Source organism: Triticum urartu, chromosome 1A (assembly GCF_056163025.1).
Source record: "Triticum urartu cultivar PI428250 chromosome 1A, HENAU_Tu73, whole genome shotgun sequence".
Lineage (NCBI taxonomy): Eukaryota > Viridiplantae > Streptophyta > Magnoliopsida > Poales > Poaceae > Triticum > Triticum urartu.
In genome coordinates this window covers 203,348,934-203,372,370 of record NC_141873.1, presented here as the reverse complement: position 1 = coordinate 203,372,370, position 23,437 = coordinate 203,348,934, and positions in this window count along the sequence as shown.

Here is a 23,437-nt window from a genome sequence, read left to right as displayed (position 1 = left end):
CATAGGAGGCGCGCCTACTCCCTCTGGGAGTAGGATTCCCCCCCCCCAATCCTAGTTGGAATAGGATTCCTTGAGGGGGGAAAGAGAGAGAGGGGGGCCGGCCACCTCTCCTAGTCCTAATAGGACTAGGGGAAGGGGGAGGCGCGCGGCCACCTTGGGCTGCCCCTTTCTCCTTTCCACTAAGGCCCATCAAGGCCCATATGGTTCCCAGGGGGTTCCGGTAACCTCCCGGTACTCCGGTAAAATCCCGATTTCACCCAGAACACTTCCTATATCCAAACATAGGCTTCCAATATATCAATCTTTACGTCTCGACCATTTCGAGACTCCTCGTCATGTCCGTGATCACATCCAGGACTCCGAACAACCTTCGGTACATCAAAATGCATAAACTCATAATATAACTGTCATCGTAACCTTAAGCGTGCGGACCCTACGGGTTCGAGAACAATGTAGACATGACCGAGACACGTCTCCGGTCAATAACCAATAGCGGGACCTGGATGCCCATATTGGCTCCTACAAATTCTACGAAGATCTTTATCGGTCAGACCGCATAACAATATACGTTGTTCCCTTTGTCATCGGTATGTTACTTGCCCGAGAGTCGATCGTCAGTATCCAATACCTAGTTCAATCTCGTTACCGGCAAGTCTCTTTACTCGTTCTGTAATACATCATCTCACAACTAACTCATTAGTTGCAATGCTAGCAAGGCATATGTGATGTGCATTACCGAGAGGGCCTAGAGATACCTCTCCGACAATCGGAGTGACAAAACCTAATCTCGAAATACGCCAACCCAACATGTACCTTTGGAGACACATGTAGTACTCCTTTATAATCACCCAGTTACGTTGTGACGTTTGGTAGTACCCAAAGTGTTCCTCCGGTAAACGGGAGTTGCATAATCTCATAGTTATAGGAACATGTATAAGTCATGAAGAAAGCAATAGCAACATACTAAACGATCGGGTGCTAAGCTAATGGAATGGGTCATGTCAATCAGATAATTCTCTTAATGATGTGATCCCGTTAATCAAATAACAACTCATTGTTCATGGTTAGGAAACATAACCATCTTTGATTAACGAGCTAGTCAAGTAGAGGCATACTAGTGACACTTTGTTTGTCTATGTATTCACACATGTATTATGTTTCCGGTTAATACAATTCTAGCATGAATAATAAACATTTATCATGATTATAAGGAAATAAATAATAACTTTATTATTGCCTCTAGGGCATATTTCCTTCAGAAGACATTTGAAACAAAGCTCGATAACAAGTTTGCTGAATTGCTTTCGCGTTTTCCACCACCACCACCGGCTGTTCCTGCCGCACCTCTGCAACAACAGCAACAACACCGACTACCTCCATGTCGGGAAACAGCCCTCCGCCGAGCGAGCTGTGTCCCTCTTCAGCCGGGCCAAACTGCTGGTGCTGCTGTTGATACTTCTGTGGCTCCTACTGCTGATGTGGAAGAGGATGATTATGTGGGAGATTACGAGGATGAGGTTGATCAAAATCAAAACTACGTGCCACCACCAGCACAGCAACCACCAGGTCGTCCACATGCAAATAAGGGCAATGGTAGGGCTCACCCTCAGGTACGAGATCATGACCATCTCCCTAAACTAAAATTGAATATTCCACCATTTGAGGGTAGATATATTTCTGATATATATCTTACTTGGGAGTTAGAAACTGAACAACGATTTACATGTTTACAATATCCCGAGGAGAGACGTGTTCCTGCTGCTGTTTGTGCATTCACTAGTTTTGCATGTGTTAGGTGGTCTGAGTATTGTAGGTTATATCCTATTCCAGCTACTTGGGCTGCTTTAAAAATTGCTATGCGTACTCGTTGGGTTCCACCATATTATCAACGTGAATTACTTCAAAAATTGCAGCGACTAAGACAAGGAAAAAATTCTGTAGAAGAATATTATTGGGAATTGCAAACTGGCATGATTAGATGTGGTATTGTTGAGGAGAATGAAGCTATGCTTGCACGTTTTATGGGTGGATTAAATAGAGAGATTCAGACCATTCTAGAGTATAAGGAGTATACTAATATAACTTGTTTATTCCATCTTGCTTGTAAAGCTGAACGTGAAGTGCAGGATCGACAGGCATATGCGCATACTAACTTTTCTACAGGTCGACCTTCATCCTGGACACCACGTGCATCATCTACTTCCACACGTTCTGCTACACCGGCACCTCCGTCGGCTGCCACCTCCAACCGTGATACAATAAAGCAGGCACAATCACCACTATCTGCCAAGAGCACACCTTCTAGGCCTGCAAAGAGCTCTTCTTCATCCATGGCATCAATAGGGCAAACACATGATATTATTTGTCGACGTTGCAAGGGTGGAGGTCATTATGCGAGAGAATGCCCATCTAAGCGTGTGATGATTGTTACTGAGGATGGTGGGTATGAGTCCGCTAGTGACTATGATGAGGAGACTTTTTACACGTGACGAACACGGTGGAGACGATTCTGATCATGAGACGCAATACATGGCTCCTGAAGATGCTAACAGGTATGAATGTTTAGTTGCTCAACGTGTTTTGAGTGTGCAGGTCACACAAGCTGAGCAAAATCAGAGGCATAATTTGTTCCATACCAAGGGAGTTGTGAAGGAACGTTCTGTTCGCGTGATCATAGATGGAGGGAGTTGCAACAACTTGGCTAGCATGGAGATGGTGGAGAAGCTATCTCTCACCACAGGACCACATCCACATCCTTACTACATCCAATGGTTCAACAACAGCGGCAAGGTTAAGGTAACACGTACTGTTCGTGTGCATTTTAGTATCTCTACATATGCTGATTATGTTGATTGTGATGTGGTACATATGCAAGCATGTTCCTTATTACTTGGTAGACCATGGCAATTTGATAAAAATTCTGTACACCATGGTAGAAACAATCAGTATACTCTTGTTCATAACGATAAAAATATTACTTTGCTTCCTATGACTCCTGATTCCATTTTGAAAGATGATATTAATAGAGCTAATAAAGCAAAATAGGAGACAAATAAGAGTGAAAATCAGATTGTGGCAAAAGAATTTGAGCACCAAATGAAGCCTAATAATAAACCATCTACTGTTGTTTCTGAAATTAAATTGAAAAGTGCATGTTTACTTGCCACCAAATCTGATATTGATGAGCTAGATGTTAGCAAATCTGTTTGCTATGCTTTTGTGTGCAAAGAGGCATTATTTTCATTCGAGGACGTGCCTTCCTCTTTGCCCCCTGCTGTCACTAACATTTTGCAGGAGTTCACTGACGTCTTTCCACAAGACGTGCCACCGGGATTACCGCCTATTCGAGGGATTGAGCATCAAATTGACTTAATTCCCGGTGCTTCGCTACCCAACCATGCACCATACCGTACCAATCCAGAGGGGACGAAGGAGATTATGCGTCAAGTACAGGAGCTGCTCGACAAAGGTTATATACGCGAATCTCTTAGTCCTTGTGTTGTTCCTATTATACTAGTGCCTAAAAAGGATGGTACGTCGCGTATGTGTGTTGATTGTAGAGGCATTAATAATATTACTATTTGTTATCGTCATCCTATTCCTAGGCTTGATGATATGCTTGATGAATTGAGTGGCTCTACAATATTCTCCAAAGTTTATTTGTGTAGTGGATACCATCAAATTCGTATGAAATTGGGAGATGAATGGAAAACAGCATTTAAAACTAAGTTTGGTTTATATGAGTGGTTAGTCATGCCTTTTGGGTTAACTAATGCGCCTAGTACTATTATGAGACTAATCAACGAAGTTTTACGTGCTTTCATTGGACGATTTGTGGTAGTCTATTTTGATGATATACTGATTTATAGCAAATCTTTGGAAGTACATTTGGAACATTTACGTGCTGTTTTTATCGCTCTACGTGATGCACGTTTGTTTGGTAACCTTGGGAAGTGCACCTTTTGCACCGACCGAGTTCTTTTCTTGGCTATGTTGTTACTCCACAGGGAATTGAAGTTGATAAAGCCAAGATTGAAGCTATTGAGAGTTGGCCGCAGCCCAAAACGGTCACACAAGTGAGGAGTTTCCTTGGCCTCGCTGGTTTCTATAGGCGTTTTGTGAGAGATTTCAGCACCATTGCTGCACCTCTCAACGAGCTTACAAAGAAGGATGTGCCTTTTGTTTGGGGTACCGCACAGGAAGAAGCCTTCACAGTATTGAAAGATAAGTTGACACATGCTCCTTTACTCCAACTTGCTGATTTTAATAAGACTTTTGAGCTTGAATGTGATGCTAGTGGAATTGGATTAGGAGGTGTGTTATTACAAGATGGCAAACCTGTTGCATACTTTTCTGAAAAATTGAGTGGGCCTAGTCTGAACTATTCTACTTATGATAAAGAATTATATGCTCTTGTTCGGAATTTAGAAACATGGCAACATTATTTATGGCTCAAAGAATTTGTTATACATTCTGATCATGAATCTTTGAAACACATTAAAAGTCAAGCAAAACTGAACCGTAGACATGCTAAATGGGTTAAATTCATTGAGAGTTTCCCTTATGTCATTAAACACAAGAAGGTTAAAGAAAATGTTATAGCTGATGCATTGTCTCGTCGTTATACTATGCTTACACAACTTGACTTTAAAATATTTGGTTTGGAGACCATCAAAGATCAATATGTGCATGATGCTGAATTTCAAGATGTATTGCAGAATTGTAAAGAAGGTAGAACATGGAACACGTTCGTTCTTAATAGTGGATTTGTGTTTCGTTCTAACAACCTATGCATTCCAGCTAGCTCCGTTCGTCTTTTGTTGTTGCAGGAAGCGCATGGAGGAGGACTAATGGGATACTTTGGCGTGAAAAAGACGGAGGACGTACTTGCTACACATTTCTTTTGGCCAAAGATGAGACGGGATGTTGAGCGTTTTGTTGCTTACTGCACTACATGTCAAAAAGCTAAGTCACGACTCAATCCTCATGGTTTATATATGCCTTTGCCTGTACCTAGTGTTCCTTGGGAGGATATATCTATGGACTTTGTTTTAGGTTTACCTCGAACAAAGAAGGGGAGGGATAGCATATTTGTTGTCGTGGATAGATTCTCGAAAATGGCACACTTTATACCATGTCATAAAAGCGATGATGCTGTTAATGTTGCTGATTTGTTCTTTCGTGAAATTATTCGCTTGCATGGTGTGCCAAATACTATTGTTTCAGATCGTGATACTAAATTTCTTAGCCACTTTTGGAGATGTTTATGTGCTAAGTTGGGGACTAAACTGCTTTTTAGTACTACTTGTCACCCCCAAACTGATGGACAAACTGAAGTAGTCAATAGAACATTGTCTACTCTGCTTAGGGCTGTTTTGAAGAATAATAAGAAAATGTGGGAAGAATGCTTGCCTCATATTGAATTTTCTTACAATCGTTCATTGCATTCTACTACTAAGATGTGCCGTTTTGAAATTGTGTATGGTTTCCTACCTCGTGCACCTATTGATTTGTTGCCTCTTCCATCTTCGGAGAGGGTTAATTTTGATGCTAAAGAACGTTCTGAATTGATTTGAAAAATGCATGAGTTAACTAAGGAAAACATTGAGCGTATGAACGCTAAATATAAACTTGCTGGAGATAAGGGTAGAAAACATGTTGTGTTTGCACCTGGAGATCTTGTTTGGTTACATTTGCGTAAGGATAGATTTCCTAATTTGCGCAAATCAATGCTAATGCCACATGCTGATGGTCCTTTTAAGGTGTTAGAGAAAATAAATGATAATGCATATAAACTTGAGCTACCTGCAGATTTTGGGGTTAGTCCCACTTTTAACATTGCAGATTTGAAGCCTTATTTGGGTGAGGAAGATGAGCTTCCGTCGAGGACGACTTCATTTCAAGAAGGGGAGCATGATGAGGACATCAATACCATTGTTACATGCACATCCCCTGCTGTTACATATACTGGACCAATTACTAGAGCTCGCGCACGCCAATTAAATTACCAGGTACTTGCGTTTCTTGGTAATGATTCTAATGTTCATGAGAATATGATGCTGGCTAAATTGGATACATTTGTTTTGCATACAAATGAAGGGCCTAGCTTGGAGAAGGATGAACATTGGAGCAAGAACACGCATGGAGTTCATGGCATGCGCAAGGGGATCAAGAACGGAGTTACAAGTGATGATTTTAGGACTTTGAAGCCACCATATGGAGTGCACGAAGCCTTGGACGAAATATACAAGATGCCACTTCATAATATTCGTCCATAGGCTATTCTAGGTGCCGCGTCACCTTATTATTGGGCCAGGCCCATGTAATTTTGAAATACTTATGTATAGGCTATTTTTAGAGTCCGTATGTGTGGGGAAACAAGAGTTAGGGTTGGTTTCGGACCCCACCCTCAAGGGCCATGAAATTCCCCCCGTCTTCCTCCATATATACAGCCCTTAGGGTGTCGTTTAGACTTTGGGTTTTTTTTTTAGATTAAAAGTTCGCCATAGCTGCAACTTCTCGTACTTCGTTTGTGTCCAACGACCAGACCAAGACGTCACAGAACCCCACCTTGATCAATAAAGCTTTCATCTTATATTCGCAATATCCAGATTGCAATCTCAGTTTCTTGCTTGTTCTTCGTTTGCTTGCAGGAAACAGACCCTCGTGGCCAGGTTGATCGTGCTCCGGCGTGGTCAATAACCCCTCGGAAGTTGGTTTAGCGATTGCTAAGGCGCGACGTCTCGCACGTTCGTAGTCGGATCGTCAAGGTCGACTTCCATAGAAATGATAGCCACCATCTCATCGAAACATCGGGACACCTTTGCCTCTATCATCCCTTGTACTTGTTCATCCTCAGACTACATGGCAATCCACCACACCACACTGGCGTAGGGGATTACACCACGACAGTGGCCCGAACCAGTATAAACCCTTGTGTCCCTTGTTCTGTGGGTTCGGTGAGCTAGGCTTAGAGATCGTTGCGAGAGTGCGCTCGCGAGGGAGAGAGATCTTCGTGTGCACCCAGTGTTCGAACGTCAAGGGTTAGCCGGAACCCGTAATCCGACATTTGGTGCACCAGGTAGGGGTGCGTCGAAGTTCCGCTGCTCCACCGACTGGATCGACGGGCGACCACGACGGCGCCACGGGGCTCAGGGCCTTCACCGCCGCCTTATGACAGGTGCGGTGGCCGCCCAAGTTTAGGCCGGAGATGCCGCCTCGCTTCGGTGGCGCGGCGGATCCCTCGACCTTCCTGCTGGCTTATGAGGAGGCCATCCTAGATGCGGGAGGTGACAAGAAGATCATGGCTAACTGGTTCCTCATGACCCTCGCTGGCGCGCCAAGCTCTTGGTTGCTCAACCTGCCAGGATCCTCCGTGGCCTCTTGGGAAGAGCTGCGCAGCTTTTTCGTCGCGCGCTTCACGGCACTGACGCCTGTCATCGTCGCGGCCCTCCTCGGCAGCTCGCATGCGGTGGCCATGGACCGCCATGTCAAGCAGTTCTTCCGCCAGATCGGCGCCAAATCTGTACGGCAAGGGGCCACTCCAGGGTGGGCAGCGCCTAAGGCCGAGCTCACCTTCGACTTTGGGGATCACCCCGCTACCACTGTCGGCTCAGGCACGCTCCCAATGCTCTGCACGCCCACCATCTTCCACGTCGCCATGACCAAGATACTCATTGATGGCGGAGCAGGCCTCAACGTGCTCTCCGTGGAAGCTTTTGGCTTGCTTCATGTACCGTGTGGCTGGCTCCGCCACACCAAGACTTTCTTTGGGGTCGGCCACGGGTCCACCAGCCCCCTGGGGCAAATACGCCTTCCGGTCATCTTCGATACCCGGGACAACTACCGCACAGAGCTGATCGACTTCGACATCGCCCCATTAACCTACTGTACAACGCCATCCTCGGATACCCTACCTTAGCTTAGTTCATGGCAGTGACCCATGTGGCCTACAACCTCATGAAGATGCCGGGCAGTAGCGGCGTCCTCACCATGGCTAGGGACACCAAGGAGGCACTGGCGGCCCTCAAGCTCGCCTTCAGGGCCACAGCGGTAGTGCGCCCGGCCGACGAAGCCGCCCCGAGGGTTAAGGAGGCTGCGCCGGCGAAGAAGAAGCAGCTGTTCACTTAAGGTTAGGCCGAAATGAAGCAAGTCCTGGTCGAGCAAGATAGGTCCTCGGGAGCCACCTTCACCATATGCGCGAACCTCGACCCGGGACAAGAGGAGGCATTGGTAAAGTTCTTGCGCAGGAACAAGGAGGTATTCTCTTGGTAGCCCAAGCAGCTGGTGGGAGTCCCGAGGAGGGTAATCGAGCATCATTTAAGGGTGTGCCCCAATGTGCGCCCCATGAAGTAGAAGGCGCGGCGGAATCCATGGAGATGCAGGCCTTCATCGTCTAAGAAACTCGCAAGCTAGAAGCAGCGGGCGTCATTTGCAAGGTACGGTACCCAGAATGGCTAGAAAACCCCATCATCGTCCCCAAGAAGGGCGGAAAGGAACACATGTGTGTCGACTTCATTAACCTCAAAAAATCCTACCCCCAAGACCCGTTCCCACTCCCGCACATCGACCAGATTGCCGACTCCATCGCCGAGTGCGACCTGATGTGCTTCCTAGACGCATTCCAGGGCTACCACCAGATCAAGATGGCGGTCGAGCACGTGGATAAGACGGCCTTCTTGACCCCGTCCGGGGTATATTGCTACACATGCATGATGTTCGAGCTATGAAACGCAGGGGCAACCTTCGAGTGGTTGATGCACATCGCCTTGGGTCAGCAGCTAGGGAGGAACACAGAAGCCTATGTCGGCGACATCGTGGTAAAATCTCGGGAAGCAAGAACCTTCATTCAGGACCTGGAGGAGACCTTCACCAGCCTGCGCTAGGTGGACCTGCGGCTCAACCATGAGAAGTGTGTGTTTGGTGTCCCTTCTGGCAAACTGCTGGGCTTCCTCGTATCGCACCAAGGGAGCGAGGCCAATCCGGAGAAGGTCAAAGCAATAGAAGACATGAGCCTGCCACAAACCCCGAAATAAATGCAGAAGCTCACGGCCTGCGTGACCTCATTGGGGTGTTTCATCTCCAAGCTGGGGGCGCGCCTTGCCGTTCTTCAAGATGATGAAGAAGAAGGGCCCATTCGACTGGACCCTAGAGGCCAACCTGGCATTTCAAGACCTCAAGAGCTACTTGACCAGCCCACCAGTGATGGTCGCGCCTCGTCCCCTCGAGCTCCTGGTGCTCTACCTGGTTGCCACACCCCACTCAGCTAGCGTGACACTTGTGGCTGTCCGGGAGGAGCGCCAGGCAAGAGCCCGCCGAGCAATGCTGCACCTTCGGCGGGTACGATGCGGCACCAAGGCGGTGCCACTGAAGCCACGATGGCATCAGCTGATGATTAGGCCTTGCAAGACAGCGCTCCCGGGCCTGAGGAGGCTCCGATGGGCAACTGGCCTCCTGAGGTCCCCCCACCTCAGGAGGCACCACAACCTCAAGAGCTCCCAGGCTCCATCAACGCTCCCTCCCTCATCGAGCACCCAGTATACATCGTTAGCACTGTGCTACGGGACGCAAGAGCACGGTATCCCATGTCGTAGAAGCTCTTCCTCATGCTCTTAGTGGCCTTGTGCAAGCTATGCCATTATTTCCAAGGCCACCCAATCAAGGTCGTCTGAGCCTATCCCCTGGAGAGGGTGCTCCGGAGCCGCAATGCCGCGGGGAGAGTCGCCAAATGGAACATTGAACTACAAGCATTTCAGTTGGAGTTCAACACGACCAGGGTCATCAAGGGAGCCGCACTCACTAACTTTGTTGCGGAATGGACCGACGCTCCAGAGCCCGAAGAGGGCGAGAGCCGATCCCTCTCGCCTAGAGATGAAGCACCGGATGGTTGGGTCATGTACTTTGATGGCTCTTTTGCACAACAAGGCACGGGGGCTGGTGCTGTGCTCGTCTCGCCGACCCAAGACATGCTATACTATGACGTGAATCTTTGCTTCTAGCGGGGTGAGAAGGTCTCCAACAACATCACAGAATATGAGGGGTTGATCGCCAGCCTCAAGGCCGTCGTAGCCTTGGGGGTGAGGCATCTCACCATCAAGGGTGACTCGCAGCTCCTCGTCTACTTCTCCAACAAGGTGTACGGACCAAGGGACGAGCATATGGAGGCATACCCCCTGGAGGTGCGCAGGATGGAGAAGCAATTCTTGGGCCAAGAGCTACAGCATGTGCCACGCGGCACAAACAAGGAGGCTGCCGAGATCGCCAAGAGGGCATCAAGGCGTCTACCCCAAGAACCTAGTGTCTTCGAAGAACGACTCTTGAAACCTTCTGCGACCCCCGCGGTCGTGGAGACTACATCATCTCGAGGTGAACCCCCCCAGCCACCAGCCTCGGGAGCCCCAGCTTGCGGTCCGACCATGGGAGAACGTCTGCTCCTGGCTCTCGAACCTCAGGAGGGGTGCTGGACCGAGGTGTTCAAGGAATACTTGGTGCAAGGGACGCTACTGGAGAAGGAGGAGGACGCGAAACGTGTGGCCCGGTAGGCTACGGCATACTGCATATAGGATGGTGAGCCATACAGAAAGGGACCAAAAGATGTTCCCTTGCGATGCATCTCTAGGGAGTAGGGGAACGAGCTGCTAGCCGACATACACAACGGAGACTGCGGGCACCACTTGTCATCACGTACCTTGGTCAGCAAGGCGTTCCGCAGCGGGTTCTACTGGCCCACGGCACTCAACGACGTGACTGAGCTGGTGAGGTCTGCCAATTCCATGCCAAAAAAATCCAGCTGCCAGGCCAGGGCCTCCAGACTATCCCGCTCTCGTGGCCTTCGCGGTCTGGGTTATGGATATCCTGGGTCCGTTCCCACGAGTGCCTGGGGGCTGCCGCTACCTCTACGTCGCCATCGACAAGTTCACCAAATGGGCAGAGGTGGAGGCCGTCCGCACCATCCGAGCTGGATCGGCAGTTTAGTTCATCAAGGGCCTCGTGAGCTGGTTCGGGGTCCTTAACCGCATCATCACCGACAATGGCTCACGGTTCACTAGCAATCTCTTCAGGACCTATTGTGCTAACCTTGGAATGCAGATTTGCTACGCTTCGGTGGCACACCCAGGAGCAATGGCGAAGCCGAGCCCGCCAACACTGAGGTCTTGAAAGGCCTCAAAACCCGGACCTTCAAGAAGAAGCTTGAAGCTTGCGGTAGGGGCTGGCATGACGAGCTCCAGTCCATGTTGTGGTCCATCCACACCACCACCACCAAGTCAACAGGCGAGACCCCGTTCTTCCTCATCTACGAAGCAGAAGCGGTTCTCCCTCACAAGGTCAGGCATCGCTCTGCATGGGTCCTGGCGTTTGATGAGACGCAGGAGGACGCAATGCGGGGGATGGACCTTGTGCTGGGGGAGGAACGCCGCCGTGAAGCCTTGCTCCGAGCGGCAAGATACAAGCAGGCGCCATGACGGTACCACTGTCGCAGCGTCCTCTCCAGTACCCTCGAGGTGGGCGATCTCATCCCGAGGAGGGTGCCCTCCAGGGAATGGCTGCATAAGCTCTCACCCATGTGGGAGGGCCCGTTTAGGATCTCCCGCGTCTCTAGGCCTGGCGCCGCGCGCGTGGAGACGCAGGACGGGATCCCCATCCAGAACGCCTGGAACATCCAGCACCTCCGAAAGTTCTACCCATGAAGCAAGGCCGAGTGCCTGTGAAGGTCTTCGCTCGTGATAGTCTCCTTTAATAATGAGTGGGGCTGTACACGCCCCAGAGTCTCTGGAATGCCGCCCTCGGGCCTCGGGGTCTCCCTCCCACGTCCTAGTGGCAGCACTTAGCTCTGCGCTGGTGAGAAGACTAGACTAGGTGCCGAACGCGGCTGTTCATTTGCTTTCTGTAGTTGGCTTTCCCCTTTTCCTTTAATGAAATTTGGAGTTCTGGCGTTTCTCGATGGCTTGGTTGAACCCGCTCTTCTTTCTGATTCTCCCCTTGATTCTTTGTTTTGCACCAGGGAGGGCGGCAGTTACGCGACGCTCTCCCTCGCGCACCTAGCAAGGGGCTGGACAAGTATGCACGCGTGCGCACTCCCCTTGTGTAACACCCACAATGCGGCTATATCTCCCACATGTCGGGGCACGACTTAGAGGCATAACCGCATTGTAGGCAATGTCGCAAGAGAGGTAATCTTTACACATCCCATGTACTGAATAAGGAAAGAGGTACATAGTTGGCTTACAATCGCCACGTCACACAATGCATAAATATATCATTACAATCTTCCAGATACAATCAAGGTCCGACTACAGAACCAAAATAAAGACAACCCCAAATGCAAAATGTCCCCGATCGCCCCAACTTGGCTCCACTGCTGATCGTCAGGAAAGGAAACGTAGTATCGTCCTGAGTCCTCATCAAACTCCCACTTGAGCTCAGTCGCATCTCCTGGAATGGTATCATCGGTCCCTGCATCTGGGTTTGAAGTAATCTATGAGTCACGGGGACTCATCAATCTCACACCCTTGCGATCAAGACTATTTAAGCTTATAGGTAGGGTAAAAGGTATGAGGTGGTGCTGCAGCAAGCACTAGCATATATGGTGGCTAACATACGCAAATGAGAGAGAGAAGAGAAGGCAAGGCACGGTCGAGAAACTATGATCATGAAGTGATCCTAGAACAGCCTACGTTCAAGCATAACACGAGACCGTGTTCTCTTCCCGGACTTCACCGAAAAGAGACCATCATGGCCACACACACTCTGTTGATTCATTTTAATTAAGTTAAGTTTCAGGTTTTCTACAACCGGACATTAATAAATTCCCATCTGCCCATAACCGCGCGCACGACTTTCAAAAGTTCAAATCCCTGAGGGGTGTCCCAACTTAGCCCAACACAAGCTCTCACGGTCAACGAAGGATATTCCTTCTCCCAGGACGGTCCGATCAGACTCGGAATCCCGGTTACAAGACATCTCGACAATGGTAAACCTAAACTAGCAAAGCCACCCGAATGTGCCGACAAATCCCGATAGGAGCTGCACATATCTCGTTCTCAGGGCACACCGGATTGTCCAAACTTCCGGTAGGCCAGCCCAGAGTTGCCCCTGGTGACCATCGGTGGCTGACAAGTTGGACCAACACTCAGAGGAGCACTGGCCCAGGGGTTTAAAATAAAGATGACCCTTGAGTACGCGGAACCCAAGGGAAAAGAGGCTAGGTGGCGAATGGTAAAACCAAGGTTGTGCCTTGCTGGAGGAGTTTTATTCAAGGCGAACTGTCAAGGGGTTCCCATTATAACCCAACCATGTAAGGAACGCAAAATCAAGGAACATAACACCGGTATGACGGAAACTAGGGCGGCAAGAGTGGAACAAAACACCAGGCATAAGGCCGAGCCTTCCACCCTTTACCAAGTGTATAGATGCATTAAAGTAGACAAGATATAATAGTGATATCCCAACAATAAACATGTTCCAACAAGGAACAAAGTCCAATCTTCACCTGCAACTAACAACGCTATAAGAGGGGCTGAGCAAAGCGGTAACATAGCCAAACAATGGTTTGCTAGGACAAGGTGGGTTAGAGGCTTGACATGGCAATATGGGAGGCATGATAAAGCAAGTGGTAGGTATCGTAGCATAGGCATAGCAAAAGAGCGAGCATCTAGCAGTCAAAGATAGAAGTGATTTCGAGGGTATGGTCATCTTGCCTGCAAAGTTCTCTGAGTTGACGTTAGGTTAATCCTTGTAAACTTTCTCAACGGGTTCCTCGATCACGTACTCGTCTCCTGGCTCTACCCAAATCAAGAACACAAGCAAAGGGAGACACAATAAACCACGGTGCAATGCGCAAGCAACATGATGCAAAACATGGCATTATATGCGGGATGTGATATGCAATGCGTATGCATACTCCGGAAGGAAAAGATTGAATCAGGCCTCAACTTGGAAAACCAAGAGTGCCGGTGGAAAGATGAGTGGATTTTGGTCGAAATTGATATAAACATCACCGGAAACGGATACACGGTTTGCAAATGGCAAGCAAAACAAATATGGCACAAAGCTGTTAACAGCATGAGGCCATCTACATGCATCAAGAACAACAAGCTACTGCACTCTAACATAACAACAAAGCACATGGCAGTGATCCACTCAAGATGCTTGACAAAAGATGAACACTGAGCTACGGTTAAATCACATAATAGTAGGTTCAAACAAGCATGGCAAAAGTGTAAAAGATATCATGTTACAGACTTAGTGAAAATAACATGTCAGGATTTTAACATCAGGAAGCAATGTTTAGAGCAAGATAACAACATGCTACAGGAACATATCATGGAAAAGAAAGGCATGGAATGAATCTACTCAAAGCATATAACAAAAGTCCCTTACTGACCATAAGCCAAAAGGGATCAGAAAATACAATGGCACCCATGTGAACATAGCAACTGTCGTTAACAGATTCAGACTTAGCAGAAAACTGGAGCATGGCAAAACAGATTTACGTAGGCATGTCTACGAGCTCAATGCACTCACCATAAGGCATTTCATGACAAACTAAGAATACACCCAACAAGTAGACATGAGAAATAAGCTAACCATGGCAAGAACACTCTCATAGCATGCATGGATAAACCATAACATCCTCGGCAAAATTGCTTAACATGTTAACAATCTGCCAGGGACATTTTATAGCAAAAGTAGAGCAAGATTGAGTCATGCTAGGGTACTCCATAATTTCAAAGAAAGACATGGATGGATAGAGCATAACAATATCTCAAAATCACCCTTACTGAACATGCTCAAAAGAGGCATGGATCACTCTGTAGCAACAAGAATACATGGCATAAAAATATTATCAGGGAAAAAACTTAGAAGATTTCTAAGTCCCTGAAATCAGCAACATCACGAGAGCTACTTTCCATGCTTGTGCTAGTCACCACAAAGATCACAAAAATACATGGCATACACCCCTGTAAAGATGTCATGGCATACTTCAAAACACATGTAGGGCTCAAGTTCATAGGAGGCACACATTAAACATGGAAAAAAATGACAAATGTCCAAATTCTGATAAGAATCTGAAACTAACATTACATAGCACTCTTGCAACAGGATTTAGGGCATCAAGATGAACTCGAATGAACATGGTGCAATGGAATGAAATGAAGTACACATCGAGACGAACAATTTGATATGCTACACGCCCAAAACGGAGCCACGGATGCAAAGTTATGGCATGATGAAATATGCTAAAAATAATACAAACTGGGACAAAAGTCAACCCTAGGGTTCGTCCAGATCTCGATCGCACGCGAACCGAGGTTCGTCGGGGCTTCAGCAGAATCGACGAGAATGGCGGCCGGAGTCGTCGGGGACACCGGAGGAGCGGGATCCGGCCAGGGAGCTCGCCGGGGCGGCGCGAGGCGGCGAGGATGGAGCCGGTGTAGGTGAGCGGCGGCGAGGGGGAAGGCGGCGCGCACGCGGGTGCTGGAGGACAGGCGGCGGGGTGGAGCGGGCCGTGGGGGCCGGGGTTGGGCCCGGCGGGCCTCGACGATGTGGGGCGCATGGGCGCCACCTGGCGAGCGGTGGTTGGACGGGGGGAGCGGGGCGGACGTGTCCGGCCCGATCGGACGCGTCCGGCGGCGGGAGGTGGAAGGAGACTAGGTTAGGCTGGAAATGGATCCAGGATTTTTGGTGGAGGTGCCTTTTTATACATAGGAGAAGCTAGGAGGCTCCAAATTGAGCATGGTTTTTGGCCACGTGATCGCGATCGAACGACCGAGACGATGGAGGGGTCTTAGGTGGGTTTGGGGACACTTTGGAGAGGTGTTGGGCTGCAACACACACGAGGCCTTTTCGGTTCCTCGGTTAACCATTGGAGTATCGAACGAAGTCCAAATGGCACTAAACTTGACAAGCGGTCTACCGGTAGTATACCAAGGACACTTGGAAAGTCTCGCTCCAATCCTAGAACGTTTAACACCCGCACACGAAAAGAGGCAAAAGGGGACACTGGAGGACATAGGAGCGCCGGAATGCAAAACGGACAACGGGGAAAATGCTCGGATGCATGAGACGAACACGTATGCAAATGCGATGGACATGATGACATGATATGAGATGCATGACAAAGACAAAAGCAACACGGAGACAAAACCCAACAACAAGGAATATCATAACTTAGTGCCGGAAATGGCAAGAGTTGGAATACAAATATGGCAGGTTACATACGGGGCGTTACACCTTGTCTCCGTGAGGCGTCCTCGTTTGAGTTCATGATCGGCACATCACTTTTTTAGTTCGTGCCCCACAGGTATCGCGGCGTGATTCGTTTGGCCATGGCCAACCCATGCCTCTAGCCTCGCACAAGAAGGGATTAGGATTTCTTAACGAATTTTGTGCGGCTTCATGATATCGCTCAAGCTAGCAGCAGGGAAGCACCACCAGGTGCCCAGGGGTGAGCACCCTCACGAGGTCAAGTCTACCATGAAAACATCAAGCTAAGTCCCTCTACACCCGCATAAGGCACCGATTTCACAACACAACCCAGAAACAATAAACACACAACAAAAGCAACATAAGCACCATGGTTCATTACGCGCCCTCGCATGGCCCCATATTTATTTCTAACGGCGCGGACAAGCAAAAGCGGCTGCTATGACGCAGCTGCTCACGAGGATCGGCCTATAGGACTTAGACAGAGCCCTCCTCGCACTTCACCGGGGCGCGACGACGGGATGACCCGCCACCGACCTCGAAGCGAGCCCGACGGCGTGGCGGCTGGTCGCAGCCGCTGCTGCTGGAGCTCTCGACGAAGGAATAGCTGCCGTAGCTGGGCAAACCGCGACCGCCACCGAGGGCGAGTTCACCCTCATGCTCATCACGGCCATCGCCAAGGCCAAGCACCTCGCCACCATTGTCATCGTCTTCAGAGCAGCATCCAGCACAGCGACCGTCTTCCCCGAACACCCTCACGAAGAGGGTCGCTGCGCCTTCGTACTTGAAGTGGAGGGTGCACCGCCTGTTCAGACCACGCGCGCAGGTGAACGTCTGCCATCCGCTGGCCAGGGCTATGTTGCTCGCAACGGAGACCTCCACTACGACCCACGAAGCCTTCCTACTACAGCCGTTGGCCTGCAGCCAGAGGCCGCCAGGACCGGGGGTCGGTAGCTCGCCAGCAAAGGAGCATGGAAGCTGGAGCTGTTGGAGATATGCCCTAGAGGCAATCATGTATGATGATATTTTCTATGTGTTTATGAATAAAGATAGTCCTTGGACATTATCAATCATGTGTATCACCAAGTACGTGACTTGTTTGTGGGACTATGCATTGTATGATGAACGTCCTAAAAGGTCCCTAGTCGAAAGGGCTGTGTGGATGCGCAGCATCTAGACTAGCATATGACACGGTCGACGGCTTGGTCTCACTAGCCATGGGGCATTGGATTCTAACCGGATAATATGGACTCAGAAGGATCTAGTTGGATTCGACATAGTCGAAACCGAGTTGAGATAAGGTCCGGGTCGGACAGACCCAACTATGAGACGCAGCGATATGTCATTTGTGAGTCTCTAGTACAACATACGTTCTATGTGCTAAGACCTGAGCTGGCGCATGTACTCGGGATGGTAACAGACTTGCTTTGGGCCAACCAAATACTACTCCGTGACTGAGTAGTTACAAAGGTAGGTTTCGGGCTTGTCCATACCCATGCTACGAGATATGGTCGAGCAATATGGGATTTGCCCCTCCGATCAAGAGAGACATACTCTAGGCCCCTCGTGTGATCCGAACAGGATAAGCATGAGATAATCTGGTTTGTGGTCGACATCACTGGAACGAGAAAGAGGTCAGGCTAGCACAAGGATGACAAACTCACCTTGAGCCCGACAACATATATCATGTGGCAAAAGGAATGGAAGTATGACGTACCGGTTTGCCTAACCAGCTTCATAGTCTGTTTGGTGTTCGGCATGCCTTGCTAGAGGCCGCTACCAACTGTACAGTTCGGAGGTGATCCGAACTGCGACTAAGCCGGCTTGAACCTAAGGGGTCATGTGCTGAAGGGAAGGAACCTACGAGGTTGGATCCGAGGACACTGGTCGGATGGGATCCGAGCTGTATTCGGATTGTGGCCGAGTAGACTTATGGGCTTTAGGGTCCGTGCGAGGCCCAAGTGTTGAGCCCGCGACGGACGCCCATATAAAGTGGATGTGCCGCACACTCACGCGATTGATCGCTTCGGCGCTGTCACTAGGGTTTGCATGTGTTGCGAATAGACAGCTCCACTCGCCATCGGTTGTGTGATGGGACCTAGCAGTCCACCGCATGACGTTCCTCCTGCATGCGCAGATCCATTAGAGGTGGTGCAATTGTGTCGCTCTGGTGAACCTGTACGTGGGAACTGACTACCGGCTGTACGAGGGAGATCGGACGAGGAGGAGACGATCCACGCGGACGCACTGCCCCAACTCTTCTTCCGCTGCACGGCACTGCGCGTCTAGTGGTAACGAACTATGATCCATCTCTTGTAGCATGTTCTTGGTTGTTCTGCGCGTAGGAAAATTTTAATTTGCAGTCGACGCACCCAACTATAGAACCCAACAGTGGTATCGGAGCCTCTGCTATAGGATTTGGATTCAAATCGTATGCATATTAGATATGTGGAGGCGATAGATGAGATATGTTGTCGTTGATGAGATCAACTGCACATGTGGATCGATGTGGCTATGTTTTATAATGATCGGAGTCGATGAGGTCGTGACACAACCTACCCCTACCGGTCGGTATCCGCCATCGGGTTTAACAGTGAAATGTAAATCCGAATCGGGCTCGCGATGATCGATAAGATCGGTCAGATCGTAAAATCTGCCATCAGGGACCACCGTGTGCATAGCGCCTTGTATTTCGTACATGATCACTCAAAACCGGTTGAATGCGATTCAATGCATAACTTTATTTTGCAGGGTTTGATGTGAATAGTATGGCTCATGTGTATGTGATGCATGTGTCTAAATTATACATGGCCTGCGTGTCATGTTTGTCAGCCGGCAGGAGCTAAAGTGTTGTCATTTTATTGGATAACGACCTGCGTGTCGACTTATGACTATGCAAAATTCATTACTAGTTGTAGTATTTGGATAATAGAGATCAGGTTGGCGGCTTGGCTGCCCGGTGTGACAAACAAGATGGAGTTTCTAGATGGTCATCGGAGTTGGAGCCGACTTGGAAGAACATCCATGAAGGAGCCATACTATTTCACAATATATGTTTTACTTGTGATTGTTATGCCTCTTTGTTTCTATGCATGTTAGAATGGTAGAAAGATCCCTCATGAATATCAAGTAAATTTCCATTCCCGATGTTGCACCTTCGCACGTCAAGTACATCTAGTAGAGGGCTCATAAAATTGGGGTGCTGCTAGGTGTCCTTGAACTAAAGGGTTCGTGTCGGACACCGACATGCACTGCATTAGGTTAACTTGACAAGGCTATCAAAATGGTTTTGGGCCTGGTGGCAAAAGAGGTTAGGAGCCGGGGTATGAGATACCTAACCGACCGACAGAAGTCGTATATAGATACGATTAGCAAGGAGTTGCTTACCAGATAGACATGTTATCTAGCAGTGATGCTAAAGCTCACTAGTAGCATGTGCTAGTCGGATCCTGAATCACTTAGAGTTTGTGGAGGGATGCTGACTTCAGTGGGAGTATTTCTGTTTAAGGCTAGAATTACTCTACATAAACACATTGCTTAGTGATTGCATATTTTTCTTTTGTAGATCAATGGCACCATCTGCTCAACCCAACTTTGCATTGAAATCAATTCTGGAAAAGGATAAACTAAATGGAACAAACTTTACTACCTGGTATAGAAATTTGAGAATTGTTCTCAATCATGATAAAAAGGAACATGTTTTAGAGGATCCGCTTCCAGAGGAACCTGCCGATAAGTACCACAACCAAGAATGCCTACCAGAAATTCGTTGATGAATCAAATGAGATCAGCTGCCTCATGATGGCTTGTATGGAGCCCGATTTGCATGAGAATTTTGAAGACGTTGGGGCTTTCAATATGATCGAGAGTCTCAAGAGCATGTTTCAGGTGCAGGCTAGGACCAAAAGGTTCAACGTCTGGCGATCCTTGATGGATTGTAAGCTGAAGGAAGGTGATCCACTGAGCCCACATGTGATCAAGATGATCGGATATGTGCAAGCTTTGGATAGGTTGGGCTTCCCGCTCTTGGATGAGCTGGCTACTGATGCAGTTCTGGGTTCTCTTCCGCCCAGCTATGGGACGTTCATCTTGAACTGTCATATGCATGGCATGGATAAGAAACTCACTGAATTGCATGGGATGCTTAGAGTGGTAGAGCAGGATATTAAGAAAGGCACACATCAAGTGTTGATGGTGCATAAATCGGCTAAGTTCAAAAAGAGTTGGTCCAAGAAAAAGGCTAAGGCAAAGGGCACGGAGACGGTAACCTCCGGTGCTGCGACGAAGTCTAGACCGAACTCAAAGACCATTTGCTATCATTGCAAGGAAACTGGTCACTGGAAGAGGAACTGTAGCAAGTGGGTTGCAGAGCATGGCAAGAAGGTCAGGAATACTGCTTTAGGCAAAGGTACACTTGTTGCATATGTTATAGACAATTACCTTGCTGACATACCTAGCAGCTCTTGGGTATTTGATACCGGATCGGTTGTTCACATTTGCAACTTGATGCAGGGGCTGGTAATAGAGGCAAAGGTGTCCCAATGTTTCGATGAGATGGTGGCTATCGTTTTCTGTGGGAGTCGACCTTGACGATCCGACTACGAACGTGCGAGACGTCGCGCCTTAGCAATCGCTAAACCACCTTCCGAGGGTTATTGACCACGCCGGAGCACGATCAACCTGACCACGAGGGTCTGTTTCCTGCAAGAAAACGAAGAACAAGCAAGAAACTGAGATTGCAATCTGGATATTGTGAATATAAGATGAAAGCTTTATTGATCAAGGTGGGGTTCTGTGACGCCTTGGTCTGGTTGTTGAAAACAGACGAAGTACGCGAAGTTGCAGCTATGGTGAACTTTTAATCTAAACAAAACCCAAAGTCTAAACGATGCCCTAAGGGCTGTATATATGGAGGAGAGGGGGGGAATTTCGTGGCCCTTGGTGGAGGGGTCCAAAACCAACCCTAACTCTTGTTTCCCCACCCATACAGAGTCTAAAAACAGCCTATACTTAAGTACTTCGAAAATACATGGGCCTGGCCCAATAATACGGTGACGCAGCACCTAAAATAGCCTCCGAACGAAATTTATGAAGTGGCATTTTGTATATTTCGTCCCATGCTTCATGCACTCATTATGGTGGCTTCAAAGTCCTGGAATCATCACTTGTAACTCCGTTCTTGTTCCCCTTGCGCATGCTATAATCTCCATGCTTGAACTTGCTCCAAGGATCATCTTTCTTGTCCAAGCTAGCCCTTCATTTGTAAGCAAAACAAATGTATCCAATTTAGGCAACATCATATTCTCATGAACATTAGAATCGTTAACAAGAAACGAAAGTACCTGATAATTCAATTGGCGTGCGCGAGCTCTAGTAATCGGTCCAGTATGTATAGCAGCAGGGGCTGTGGGTGTAACAATGGTATTGATGTCCTCATCATCCTCCCCTTCTTGAAATGATGTCGTCCTCGACGAAAGTTCATCGTCCTCACCCAAATAAGGCTTCTAATCTACAATGTTAAAAGTGGGACTAACCCCAAAATCTGCAGGCAGCTCAAGTTTATATGCATTATCATTTATTTTCTCTAACACCTTAAAAGGACCATTAGCACGTGGCATTAGCTTTGATTTGCGCAAATTAGGAAATCTATCCTTATGCAAATGTAACCAAACAAGATCTCCAGGTGCAAACACAACATTTTTTCTACCCTTATCTCCAGCAAGTTTATATTTAACATTCATACGCTCAATGTGTTCCTTAGTTAACTCATGCATTTTTAAAATCAATTCAGCACGTTCTTTAGCATCAAAATTAACCTTCTCCGAAGATGGAAGAGGCAACAAATCAATAGGTGCACGAGGCAGGAAACCATACACAATTTCAAAAGGGCACATCTTAGTAGTAGAATGCAATGAACGATTATAAGAAAATTCAATATGGGGCAAGCATTCTTCCCACATTTTCTTGTTATTCTTCAAAACAGCCTTAAGCATAGTAACAATGTTCTATTGACTACTTCAGTTTGTCCATCAGTTTGGGGGTGACAAGTAGTACTAAAAAGTAGCTTAGTCCCCAACTTAGCCCATAAACATCTCCAAAAGTGGCTAAGAAATTTAGTATCACGATCTGAAACAATAGTATTTGGCACACCATGCAAGCGAATAATTTCACGAAAGAACAGATCAGTAACATTAACAGCATCATCGCTTTTCTGACATGGTATAAAGTGTGCCATTTTCGAGAACCTATCCACGACAACAAATATGCTATCCCCTCCCCTTCTTTGTTCGAGGTAAACCTAAAACAAAGTCCATAGATATATCCTCCCAAGGAACACTAGGTATAGGCAAAGGCATATATAAACGATGAGGATTGAGTCGTGACTTAGCTTTTTGACATGTAGTGCAGCGAGCAACAAAACGCTCAACATCCCGTCTCATCTTTGGCCAAAAGAAATGTGTAGCAAGTATATCCTCCGTCTTCTTGACGCTAAAGTGTCCCATTAAATGTGTAGCTGGAATGCATAGCTTGTTAGCATGAAACACAAATCCATCGTTAAGAACGAACTTGTTCCAAGTTCTCCCTTCCTTACAATTCTGCAATACATCTTTAAATTCAGCATCATGAACATATTGATCTTTGATGGTCCCCAAACCAAATATTTTAAAGTCAAGTTGTGAAAGCATAGTATAACGACGAGACAATGCATCAGCAATAACATTTTCTTTACCCTTCTTGTGTTTAATGACATAAGGGAAAGTCTCAATGAATTCAGCCCATTTAGCATGTCTACGGTTCAGTTTTGCTTGACTTTTAATGTGTTTCAAAGATTCATGATCAGAATGTATAACAAATGCCTTGGGCCATAAATAATGTTGCCATGTTTCTAAGGTCCGAACAAGAGCATATTATTCTTTATCATAAGTAGAATAGTTCAGACTAGGCCCACTCAATTTTTCAGAGAAGTATGCAATAGGTTTGCCATCTTGTAATAACACACCTCCTAATCCAATTCCACTAGCATCACATTCAAGCTCAAAGGTCTTATTGAAATTAGGAAGTTGGAGTAAAGGAGCATGTGTCAACTTATCTTTCAATACCGTGAAGGCTTCTTCCTGTGCGGTACCTCAAACAAAAGGCACATCCTTCTTTGTAAGCTCGTTGAGAGGTGCAGCAATGGTGCTGAAATCTCTCACAAAACGCCTATAGAAACCAGCGAGGCCAAGGAAAC